At 44.4% G+C, this 12,783-nt stretch overlaps 1 non-coding gene across 1 annotated transcript; it reads left to right on the top strand.

Annotated features, from left to right (window-relative positions):
• The first annotated feature begins 461 nt into the window (after positions 1-461).
• Positions 462-564, top strand: LOC118527991 (U6 spliceosomal RNA). The gene has a single exon (XR_004913389.1). It is a non-coding gene; the product is annotated as a U6 spliceosomal RNA (small nuclear RNA).
• The last annotated feature ends 12,219 nt before the right edge of the window (positions 565-12,783 follow it).

Here is a 12,783-nt window from a genome sequence, read left to right as displayed (position 1 = left end):
CCTAGGTGGCTCAGTTGGTTAAACGACTGCCTTCAGCTCAGGTCATGATCCCAGGGTCCTGGGATCGAGTCCCACATCGGGCTCCCTGCTCAGCGGGGAGTCTGTTTCTCCCTCTGACCCTCCCCCCCTCCAGCTTTTTCTCTTTCTCAGATAAATAAAATCTTTAAAAAAAAAAAAGGGGGGGTCACAATGCAGAGGTTGTTTTACACGTTCTCAATGTGTAATATCTAATGGAGCAGTCGGGGTGTTTCTCTGAGTTGGGGTATAATGTGCCCCATTCATCCCCAGAGTGCTCTAGGGGGACAGATCCAGGCTTTCCCCTCTCTGGGCCCCCTCCCTCTCGTGCATCCAGGATCCTCAGTAAAGCTCAAGGCAATGGAGGATAGTCAGAAGAGAGGCCGGCAGGGACAAGGGGCCCCCGCCCTAAGAGGAAACCACCCTTTAAAGGGTTTTACACGAGCTTGCTTCAGCCGCACAGATACCAACATTCGAATGATACAGAGAAGATGAGCAGGGCCCCTGTGCAAGGAAGACACGCAAATTCGTGAAGCGTTCCATATTTTTTCTGGAAAAAAAAAAAAAAGGGATTTTACACTCACCCTGGAAGGAGCCCTCTGCCCTTTCCCCTGTGAATAGACAAAACCTGATTGGATGACAGGCGCCTGGAGGGTTAATCAGATCAAAACAGCTCCTGCCAACAAACCCCACAAAAACTCCTAGACTTAGAAACTCCAGTGGCCACCTTCTCCCGTCCCCTCCCTCTTCGGGAGCTCTGTACTATCGCTCAATAAACTTTGTATTGCTGCACACCCCTCTGTTGGGTCTACACCTCTTCATTTTTTGAAGCGGCGTGACCAAGACCCTGGGGCACTAAAGAAAAAAAAAAAACCCAGCAACAAAAGTTGAGGTCACTGGGAACAGGGCCCATTTCTGCCCAGCCCTCCCTTCTTCCAGCTTGGGCTGGCCCAGCTGTTCTCCGTCTGCTGAGGGGAAGCTGGTGCTGGGGAGCCCATCTACAAAGTGGAAAATTACAGAGATTTTGGCTCTAGGAAGTCAGTGTCACCACGTATCTTAAAACGGTTCTGCCCTGAGAATGAGGGAGGCCTGATCCTCTGCTTCTGGGCTACATTCAAGGCTGGGGCAGCCGCTGTACAGAGATTTTGAATGAAGACTTTCCCTCCACGTCAAGTGGCCTCCCCCACAGAGGCCTGGACACAGAGCACAGCCTCAACTTCCTTGCCTCACAAACCCAACCGTGTTACCTGGTACTGGCCAGGAGGGCTGGGTCTGTAATGTTCTAGAGTCTGGGGCCCCTCAGTCCAGACCCCACCCTCTCTCCTTCCTCCACAGCAGAGACTTGAAGCCACTTGAAAGAGAAAAAGTCTTGTTCAACTTTATTCGCTGAGACATGGGTCTACACCTTATATAACAATTGATGTGGCTCTAACCTGAGCGACCAAGGTTACATAAATCACGCGCAGGACTGGAAGGAGCTATTTACTATACAATTATAGAATTCAGAGACACCAGTTACCTGACTATTATTCTGTACAAAGGAGATCATTTCAAGTTAAACAGTCTTTCTCCCAGAACAATGGAACCTATTCATTCACCGAAGGAGCCAGGCTTGCCCTCTGGGGCCAAGCCTCCATCCGAAACCGATGACCGCACCTGTCAGTAATCTGGGAGGAAATTCAGGAGAATTACGACTCTTGTAAATCACATAGGGTCTGTCTGGAAGAAAAGTTCTGCGAAGAAATTCAAAGGGCTCAAAGAACAAATGAGCTTAAAGATGACAAAACAGAGAAGGACTAAAAGTGAGTTGGCACCTGGGGGAAGAAAGGCAAAAACCTCCGCTAAGATAATTAAAGTAGTTCGGTGCCAACAAAGTCATGAAATAGAGTGCGCTCTTAGTTTGGACAACAATGCAGGAAGGAATTTAGGCTATGAAAAAGACAGCAGCTCCTACTCTTGAAGATACATTCTTCAATAAATGGTGTTGAGGTAACAAGCTAACAATCTGAGAAAGATCCAATTTGATACAAATTTACACCAAACACTTATATATGAATCACAGATTTAAATATTTTAAAAATGAACCTATAAAAGTCCTAGAAATGAACATAGGTGATTTCTTTCTAATAATCTTGGCTTAGAGAAGACTTTTCTAAAAAGGCATAAACCCGGCCACCATCCAGAACAAGACTGTTAAAATGGATCCAGTAGTAATAAAAGTTTGCTGCACGGTGAAAAGAAGGGGAAAGTTTTCTCTACCCTCACCGTCTTCCAGCTGGACTACGAATTAAATTTACACGAGGCAGATTGTCAGGAGAAAAAAAGTTTTATTATGTGCACACAGAGGCCCAATAACCAGAGATATGAAGAAGTGACCAAAGCAGGCAGTTTTTATACTTTTTGGACAGAAAGACAATAAATCTGTGAGAAATTGACAGGATGAGAAAACTGAACTTTGGGAGCTTCAATTAGTAAGGAATTCTAAACAGAATTTTGCTGGGTTAGTAAACTAGGAAAAAGTAATAAGGATTGTCTGCAGTCTTCTCAGCTCTAAATTTCCCATCTCTGTTGATAAGGATGTCTCTTGACCTACTAGTACAGGGAGGGTACCTTTCACACAGGAGATTTATTTCCTGCTCTGGGGGGGGGGGGCGCCATGAGGGTCTAAATGTCCTTGCACAGTCTCTTAAGTAACTTTTATTTAAAATCATCAATATCCAAGGGCACCTGGATGGCTCAGTCGGTTAGGCGTCTGCCTTTGGGTCAGGTCATGATCCCAGAGTCCTGGGATCGAGTCCTGGGATCGAGCCCCATATCGGGTTCTCTGCTCAGCAGGGAGACTGCTTTTCCCTCTCCCCCTCCTCCTCCCCCTCCCCCTGTGCTATCTCTCGCTTTATCTTTCTCTCAAATGAATAAATAAAATCTTTTAAATAGATAAATAATAATCAATATACCAAACTGGTACATTTTGAGGCAGTCTGCCCTTGGCCCCAACAAGGGCAAAAATCACATAAATAAAAATCAAAATGTAAATGACAAGCCAGGAAAAAAATAATTGCAGGCTCTACACGACAGATAAAAGGGGTTGTTCCTTTAATTTACAATGATAGCACACAAAGCCGGAAGTAAAATACTAGCAACCCGATTGAACATTTAACAAAAGATCCAGAAAGCCCTTCATAGGGCGAAAAATGCAAATTGCTTGTGAACTGGAGAAAGGATGCTCAACTTTGCTCATAATTAGGGAAATGCAAATTAAAACAACAATAAGATACAATTTTTCACCTCACAGAGTACAAAAGATAAAAAAATGTATAGCGTTGACTAGGGTGTGGAAATAAGCACCTTTATAAATCTTGGGGAAAGTATTTTGTTTCGTTTGGGGTTTTAATATTGTTGGTTTCTTGGTTTTTTGTTTTTTTGTTTTTTTGTGTGTGTGAGTAAAGCGATAGACATTTATTAAGTGAAAATACAGAAAAAGCTCTCAAGAGTGAAAGGGGTCCTGAAAGGGTTGCCCTTTTTGATGAAAGTTTTTGAAAAAAAATCTATCAGAATTTTAATGGACATGTGTTTCAACACAACTTTGTCCTTCAGGAATACATCCTAAAGATGTGTGCGTCAATATCTCTGAAGAGAGATGTTATCACAAAATTGGTTGTCATAGCGCAGATTGAAAACAACAGGTGTGCTCATCAGGGGAGGACTGGATAAATTAGTATGGGGCATTAACACAGTGGAATACCAGGGCAACAAAAAGACTGAGGTAGATCTCTATGTGCTGATATAGAGGGCTGTCCAAAACACATCATGAAATGAGAAAAGCAAGAGGGAGAATAGTATTTCCATATGTGCTATTTGTGAAAAACCAGAACCACTAGCATACATCACCCACGCATGCATATGAACAAAGGACTTCTCAGTAGCTAACAATTGCTGCCTCTGGAGAGGGTGACTAGGGGCGGGGATGCGGGGAAACTTACCTTTCCGTAATACGTGGGTTTTTGTTTTTTTAATGCACTCAATATCTAAAGTGAACAATCTCTTTAATTTAGAAAGGATTGGGAACGTGCTTTTCTGTAACCATCTTGTAGCAACTATCCAAATAAAAAATAATTTTAAGAGCACCTGGGAGGCTCAGTCAGTTAAGCATCTAGGGTCCTGGGATCCAGCCCTCCCTGCCCAGCGGGGAGACTGGCTCTCCCTCTCCCTCTGACCCTCCCTTCTGCTCACGTGCTCTCTCTCTCAAATAAATAAAGAAATCTTTAAAAAAAATATTTTGATCATGACTTAATAAAAAAAATGTGTGGGGTCACATTTGGTGGGGTCTGGGATGGGTGAGGTGGGACATATGCCAAGAATACAAAGGAATTTGGAATAACTATTTTGTTGTAAAATAGATAGATAACCAGATACCTAATACAGACACCAGATAACTCCTAATCAGTACAGTTTATCTGCTTCCCACATGATTTGATATATAATATTTTCATTTTTATTCAGATATTTTAGGGATAAAATATATTTTGCATGATATGACTATGCTTGCTTTTAGCTAGTATTACCTGACATGTAATTAATGTTCCTGTTTTTTTCCCTTTCAACTTAATGGGTCCTTACAGTTTATTTATGTCTTTGTAAACAGTATAGGTCTGGCTTTTGTTAGTCATCTGACACAAAAATTTCTTTTTTTTTTTTTAAAGATTTTATTTATTTATTTGACAGAGAGAGAGAGACAGCAAGAGAAGGAACACAAGCAGGGGGAATGTGAGAGGGAGAAGCAGGCCTCCCGCTGAGCAGGGAGCCCGACGTGGGGCTCCATCCCAGGACCCTGAGATCATGACCCTAGCCGAAGGCAGTCGCTCAACCAACTGAGCCACCCAGACGCCCCTGACATGAAAATATCTTACTCTTATTTGGTAAAATCAATTTTAACTCATATGATAACTGATGTATTTGGACTTATTTCAACCATCTTATTTTTTACTATAGTTTTAAACTTTTCCATGATGAGCAGATATTACTTTTAGAGTGAAAAAATTGGCAAGCAAATTAAAATAAATTTTATTTAAATAATAAAACTGATGAGGACGATGATGAACAACACCATTCCCATTGGCCATCCTTCCTTTCTTCCCGTCCAAAGAACACGAAAGACCTCTAGAGTGTGTTTGCCCGCTAGCCAATCCTTAGAGTAGTGAGCTTTCCTTTTACGTCCACAAACGGCAATGTCCTCACCTGGCCCTTGATTCCTCAGGGCGTGGGAGGAAAGGGGAGGGTTCAGTGTTGGTGTGTGCCTCCCTAAGCACTCAGGGCCTTATCCTGCTATTGAGTCTCCTAGGATATCAGCAGGATATGGCCTCAAGGTTTTTCCTCTCCTGGTTTCCCCAAACAGAAAATGCCATCCTTTGTCTAGACAGTACTTTGATGGATTGTGGATACAACCATTTCAAAACTTTATCTGAATTTGATGAAAATGTCCTGCAGCCACTTAAAATTTAATTTGTGGAGGTAATGTTTTGTTCACTCTTGGTTCCTAGCCTAGATGCAATTTGGCCTCGGATACCTTTTGAAGTGCTTAGTCTGAATTTAATTTCGAAGTACCCTTTATTTTTTGTAAGTTCTTGGCGCTGTTCACAACGCTTTTCCATGTTGGTCTGTGTCTTTGTTTAATGGAGTTTAAAAAAATTTTTTTTTCTTTCTCTTTTTCTTTAAATATTTTATTTATTTGACACAGAGAGACACAGCGAGAGAGGGAACACAAGCAGGGGGAGTGGGAGAGGGAGAAGCAGGCTTCCCGCGGAGCAGGGAGCCCGACATGGGGCTCGATCCCAGGACTCTGGGATCATGACCTGAGCCGAAGGCAGACATGTAACGACTGAGCCACCCAGGCGCCCCTTTTTCTAATGAGGTATAATGCTTCCCCAACTTTTAAAAGTTAGGCTACCCCGTAATACAAAAAAATATCGTAAATTTTTTTCAAATAAATTAAGCCCAGGACCTAAAAATAAACTGAAGCAAAGAGAAGCAACAGCTTTATTGTTTTAGAATGATACATAGGTCTATCTGGGGCTGTTTGAAAATCTAATTAAGTTCTGGACAAGACCAGCCACATAATTTTTAGAGCCCAGTGCAACATGAAAATGTGGGGTTCATTGTTCAAAAATTAAGACTCCCAAAATGACAACAACAGAGCATTACACCAATCTCAGGGCCCTCCAACATGGGACCATGTGCTGACGCGTCAGTTGCATGCCCACAGAACCAGCCTTGGCTCTGGATACTTCTGGTGGGTCCCACCTAAGATTAGATCACTTTGTACTATCACTTTACTATCATTCAATAAACTTTGCTTTGCTGTCCACCACTCTTCATCTGGTCTATCTTTTCATTCTTCGAAGAGGCATGACCAAGAACCAGGAGCACTAAAGAAAAAGAAATCCTGTAACAGTGCTACCTACAATTGGGTTTTAACAAAGGAAATGATTGGCAGGGGCTCAGATTCTCATAGCAGATTTCATAAATAAGGCATGTACACATCACTATTAAAGGAGTGAACTTCCTTTTTATTAGAACAAAGTACTATGTGTTTTTAGCAAGTTATTTAATCTAGGTCAGCCACAGTTTGCTGTCTGTAAAGTGGAATGATGAGTCCTCCTGTATCAGATGTGATGCTTCTAGCTGAAAATTACTTTAACTGAATTAATTGGCTTAAACAAAATGAATTATATCATCTTCATAGGCATAGTTATTATAAGAATGATTCAATAATATCTCTGGGGATCAAGATCCTTTCTGCTTTTCTGTTCTGTCATCCTTGGAATGTCGGTTACCTTGCCTCTTGGTCACAAGAAGGCTGCAAAACCTCCAAACATTACATCCTATCACACTGTTGCAGGATTTCTTTTCCTTCCGTGCCCGTGGTTCTTGGTCATACCTCTTTGAAGAATCAAGAGGTAGATCAGACAGAGGGATGAGCAGCAAAGCAGGGTCTATTGAGTGAAGGTAAAGCAAAGTTTTTTGAGTGACAGTACACAGCTCCCAAAGAGGGAGGAGACCCGAGAGGGTTGCCACCATTTCTAAGGCTAGGGGTTTTTATGGGCTTGTTGGCTGGCTGTTTTAATCTGATTAACTGTCCAGGCACCTGTCATCCAGTCAGGTTTTTGTCATCTATCATGTGGGAAAGAGTGGAGGGCTCCTTCCAGGGTGGGTGTAAAATCCTTTTAAGGGTGGTTTCCTCTTAGGGCAGGGGCCCCTTGTCCCTGCCTGCCTTTCTTCCGACTATCCTTCAACACCAATATGCAGAGGCAGAAAAGGAAAGGAAAAAGCCCACTATCTCTGACTTGTGTCTCTTTTTAAAAATAATTGTTAAAAAGTTTCCTCAAGGGACATCTGGGTGGCTCAGTTGGTTAAGCACCTGCTTTTGGCTCAGGTAATGATCCCACGGTCCTGACATCGGGCTCCTTGTTCAGGGGAGAGCCTTGCTCAGCGGGGAGCCTTCTTCTCCCTCTGCCTGCCGCTCCCCCTGCTTGTTCTCTCTGACAAATAAATAAAATCTTAAAGTTTCCTCAAAAGTGCCCCCTATAACAGACTTATCTCTACATCTCATTGGTTAAAATTGGATCACATGTCCCTTCTTAAGCCAATAACTGACAAGGGAATAGATTTCCTGAAAGGCCTAAGATTCATTTGCTGAGGTAGCTGAGGTTCAAAATCACAGGACTGCATATAGTATTCTGGTATATAGATACCAGGACGGAACTGGGGCTGGGCCAGCAGGGAAGAAGGGTAACACCCAGAATTGTCTTTTCACCTGCCCACTTGGCCAGATACCTGCTCGAGCTCTGACAATTGGACTTACCCACACAAGATTTTGACTCAGGAACTAATGATGCAAAGGGGCATGTCTGGGTGCGATCCATTCTTGCCCAGGTAGTGTTCCCACAGCCAGTTTCCAGGGTGTGGAGATGATAGCTCTAACAGGGTCCAGCCTCCAGGAACACGTGAGGGACTATGTCTGTGCCCCGTGGCAGTAACGAGAGCATCTTTACAAGCCTAGTTGGGGGATGCAATCTTGGACATGTTTCTCCTACGGACACAGCCTCCAATCCTGGTGATCCCCCCTTCTGGACATTCTGTGAACTATTCAAAAGCCTTTCATGTTTTTGTTTTTGTTTTTCCTCAAGTTAGCGGTAGGATTCTGTGGTAACTCTGAACCTGATCATCAGTCCCTTTCTGGGGGGCTACGTTAGACCACGACATGAAAAGACCATGCAGGACTTAGATGTGCGCGTGGAGAAATTCACTTCAGTGATGCTGTTTTACAGCTTCATTGTCCAGGAAATCCTCGGTTTGAATTTGAACTTTCTTGCTTGGGTAACACAAAGCTGAACTCGGAAGCTTCGATTCTGCTTTCATAGGAGTTTTGCTTTCAATCCTGCAAAGGAAGAGTAGCTGGGTACACTGAGCAAAACAACTTCTTTGTGGTTTGTAACGCCCCTCTCTCTTTGTGGGAGCCTCAGGGCATCTCTCCTCAAAGGCAAGAGGAGGAGGTTCTATACTGAAAATGAAAGTTCCACAATGGCCAAAGATTAGCTTGTCCTATTTCATAATAAAGCCAAGTTCCAGTTACTACATTGATTGCTCAGCAATGAGCAATGGTTGCATATGTCCTACATATGGGCTATTTGGGGATGTGATGAATCTGTGTATTTGTCAGAGTTTGGATGCATTTGAGAAACATGTTACAGTCCATGCAGACTGAAGATAACGTACTACTACTGGAACAGGATAGAGGTCTCTACTGACCACTGCCACTCATCCCTGAGTATTACAGCCTGCAGCCTTGACTTGGCATCCTCAGGGGATCTTCTGAACTCCATAATGAATAAGGGACAGGTGGGGTTAGGTAGGGAGAGATAGAGAGGGGGCTCCGGGACCAGGCTCACAGAAATCCCAAAAATGTGGAGGTGTAAGGAAATCAGAGATAAGGGAACACACCAGACCACCGTGCCCTAGGTGTCTAAGGGGGAAAGCTTATTTATGACGGTCTCCTGTGGTCAACAGAAAATAACCAGACCCTGAAGAGAAGTAAGCCATTAAAGATGTTATCACTAGTCCTTACTCAACGGTGCTGCCAGCAGAGAAGTAAAAAAGATTTAAGTTCCCTGGTTAGCTTTCTATAAAAGACCAACCCCAGAAGCCCTCAGTTGCCACCCTGTCGGGACCCCTCTTGTTACAGACCCTGGACTGGATCACCCGATGGAAGAACCAGCGGCACCCAGAGATCTTGGAGGACACGAGATTTATTTAACACCGACAGGCTCAGAGAACAGTGGTCTCCAAAGATCTGAGCCCCGAGCACAAAGGGGGCAATTTATACACTTCTACTTCCGCATACTTGGCACTTTCGGCGCGTGCGCTTGGACCCAGATTGGTGCGCGCGGGGAAGCAGAGCAGGGAGAAGAACCCGGAAGAGCCCCGGGGCAAGGCCTGGGACTCTCTCGCTGGCTCAGTCGGCCATCTTAGGACACAGATTTTTCTTATCACTCTCACTCCTGAGAGCTTTTTTTCTGCATCCTTGCCTAATAAAACTCTATCGCTTTACTACTCTGCTTTGTCCGTGAGATTCATTCTTCAACTCCGTGAGACAAAAACCTAGCTCTCCCGCTTCAGTGAGAGTATAAGGCACCCACATACCCGTGAAGAAATACCCATGTATTTTCTTTTCCAAGAAAAGCCACCTGAACCTTAGGAAGGCTTAGGGCATCTTAAAGCCTTCAGGGGCCTAGCGGTGATTATGGGATGGACTAGGGTTAGAAGGACAAGGATGCCTGCCTGTGTTGTAGGAACAGGGTCATGGGTTCTGCAGACCCCCCTTCCTTCCACCGTGGCGATTCGAATTGGGTTCAAAATCCAGTCCATTCAGCAGAGTAATTTCTAAACCAGATTTCAGCTAAAAACAGGTTTCCACGTACTGTCTAAACAAGGCTGCGATGATACTCTATCACCCACTGACTGTCCCTTCCACGGAAGACGTTCACAGATTTACAGTTTAACTGGGCCATGTTGGGGCACCAAGACCGCTGCACAGAGTGACAGCGTCGCCCACGAGCATGAAGACAGTGCACTTACCTGGTGTCTGTGGACTATGCTCAGCCTTGCCTTTTTAACGTGTGGCGACAGCTATGTCCTCTTGTGGGCAACGGCATGTAAACGTGACCATGAGGCATTTGCTTTGACCTTGCCCAGCTCTCACACAGGGTAAGCCTAACATCTTCTTCAACTTGCTTTTGGTAATTTTCCCAACATGGAAATGATTCCACACTAAAAGTAAATGTTTATCTTGAAAATCTAAGTTATGCAAGGTTTTAGGAGAATAATTTTGTAATAGTTATAAGCAACTTATATCTTAGATGAAAGAAATACTATCTTGACATATGAATCACACCGTTCCAAAGACTCCAATCTGTTGTCACGAATAAATAGGTACTTTTATTATTTATAGTAATTGTAAAGCTGCATAGATCAGTGCCTTGCCTGGTTTTAATGTTTACGCAAATCATCTGGGAATCTTGTCCAAATGTTCATTCTGATGGTGTAGGTCTGGCTTGGTGCCTGGGAGTCTGCATTTCTTACCCTCTCCCAGGTGATGTTACTGCTGCTCGTTCATGGGTTGTACAGGGTAGAGAGCCTTAATCTATCTTTAACGATTTTATTTATTTATTTTAGAGAGAGAGAGTGAACAGGGGAGGAACGGAGGGAGAGCGAGAGGGAGACAATCTCCAGCAGACTGCCCTGAGCCCAGAGCCGGATGCAGGACTTGATCCCACAACCCTGAGATCATGACCTGAGCCGAAAACCAAGAGTCAGACACTCAACTGACCGAGCCACCCAGGCGCCCCAAGAGCTTTAATCAATCTTTAATCATTATTTCAATGGAGCTTTTAAAAACTCTCCAAAAATTAAAATAGTGGCTATTAATGTTTTCCTCTTACTACTAAGCCGTCTTATTTTGTTTAGAATATATTAAATAAAAATTTTGGTCTCTGTAGTTATCAGTCTCTTTCTGAAGATTGATAGTACTTATTAGCACAGGAATCTGGGAACTTTATCTGATACAGAAAACCTTTGTTTACTTGAGCTCCAGAAATCAGGCCAGGAGCCAGCGTTTGTAAAGCTGATTGAGGTTTCCATGGGGAATTTCAGAGCTTTGCCACTTGTGCTGGTAGGTGGGATAGGAAAACTCCAGAATAAACAAACTTACCAGGCAGCCTCTGTTTTCGTTTGGTTCCTCAGCTACCAGCCTGGTGGGACGCAACTGGCTGAATCCATCTTGTGCCTGCAAGCTCACACAGGGCCAAGGTGGACATGAAAGCCCTTTGTGGGCTAAACCCTGTTTGGCAGCTTCTGAACTCTTCCCTATTATGTGCCGGTTGCTCTATTAGAGGGTTCCTCTTCCCCTTCAGCAGTTTCTGATGGGATCTTCTGCGTCCTTGAACAGCTTCTGAGGTCTTTGGGGCCTGTCGTCTGATCTCGTGTGTCACACGCTCATCTGTGTGATCCCTCTTGTCTTCATGAGCACCGATGGGAATGGCTAGTGTTGGAATCTTCGGTATTACTGGAAGGCAAGGCGCCTTCACGCAATAGCCTGATGTCATTTTTGTGCTCCCGTCAGGCCTTTGGTTTCACGTTGCCCTTCCTCCTTGGCATGGAAGAATTACGAGGCCACACAAGGTGCAAGCAGGAACAAGGGAATGGGACTCCTGAGTTTTTAGTTTGGAGGGTGCTGGTGTTGGTATCAACAAGTTCAACCAAGTTCTCCTCCACGGGAGAAAGACTAAAACCCAGGCTAGAGGGGAGCATAGGCTTGGGAGCTCGAGGCAGAGAGTCGGAGATCCCTGTCACCAGCTGTCACCACCTCCAAAGCTCCACAGAGAGGGCAGGGTGAGGGGGTGGGCACCATAGAACCCCTTCAAATATGGCTCCAGCCTTGCCTCCTGATGGGAGCCAGGTGAGCTGCTAGCTCTGCAGAGGACATTCCCGTGCCATCAGCATGTGTTACGAGTAAGTCATTTCCAACCTGGGGTCTGGAACAATCAGGGAAGGGGAGGCAGCAGGCTTATAGGGATCTGTGAGCTAGGGTAAGACAGCAAGAGAGAAGATGAAGCATGAATTGTCCACCTGGGGAGTGAATGGGGACGCAGATACATCCTTCCTTTGAAATCCCATAGCAGACTTGATTTAGAAAATAAAATATATTTTATTTTATTTTATTTATTTATTTTATTTATTTTTTTTTTAAAGATTTATTTATTTATTTATTTACTTGACAGAGAGAGACACAGCGAGAGAGGGAACACAAGCAGGGGGAGTGGGAGAGGGAGAAGCAGGCTTCCCATGGAGCAGAGAGCCCGACGTGGGGCTCGATCCCAGGACCCTGGGATCATGACCTGAGCCAAAGGCAGACGCTTAATGACTGAGCCACCCAGGCGCCCCATATTTTATTTTATTTTTAGAGAGGGAGAGAGGTGGAGGGGAGGAGCAGAGGGAGAGGGAGAGAATCTTAAGCAGGCTCCATGCCTGGCCCAGAACCTGGCATGGGGCTCAAGCTCACAAACCTGAGATCATGACCTGAGCAGAAATGAAGAGTCCAATGCTTCCCCGACTGAGCCACCCAGGCACCCCCAAACAAAATAAACTTTAAAAAAACACCTGCCCTGGAAAGCTGAAACAAGACTTCGCTAAAGTTTAAGGGACAACAATAGGAAG

The sequence above is a fragment of the Halichoerus grypus genome, chromosome 4, assembly GCF_964656455.1.
Source record: "Halichoerus grypus chromosome 4, mHalGry1.hap1.1, whole genome shotgun sequence".
In the NCBI taxonomy this organism is placed as follows: Eukaryota; Metazoa; Chordata; class Mammalia; order Carnivora; family Phocidae; genus Halichoerus; species Halichoerus grypus.
This window is presented reverse-complemented; position numbering and strand designations above follow the sequence as displayed.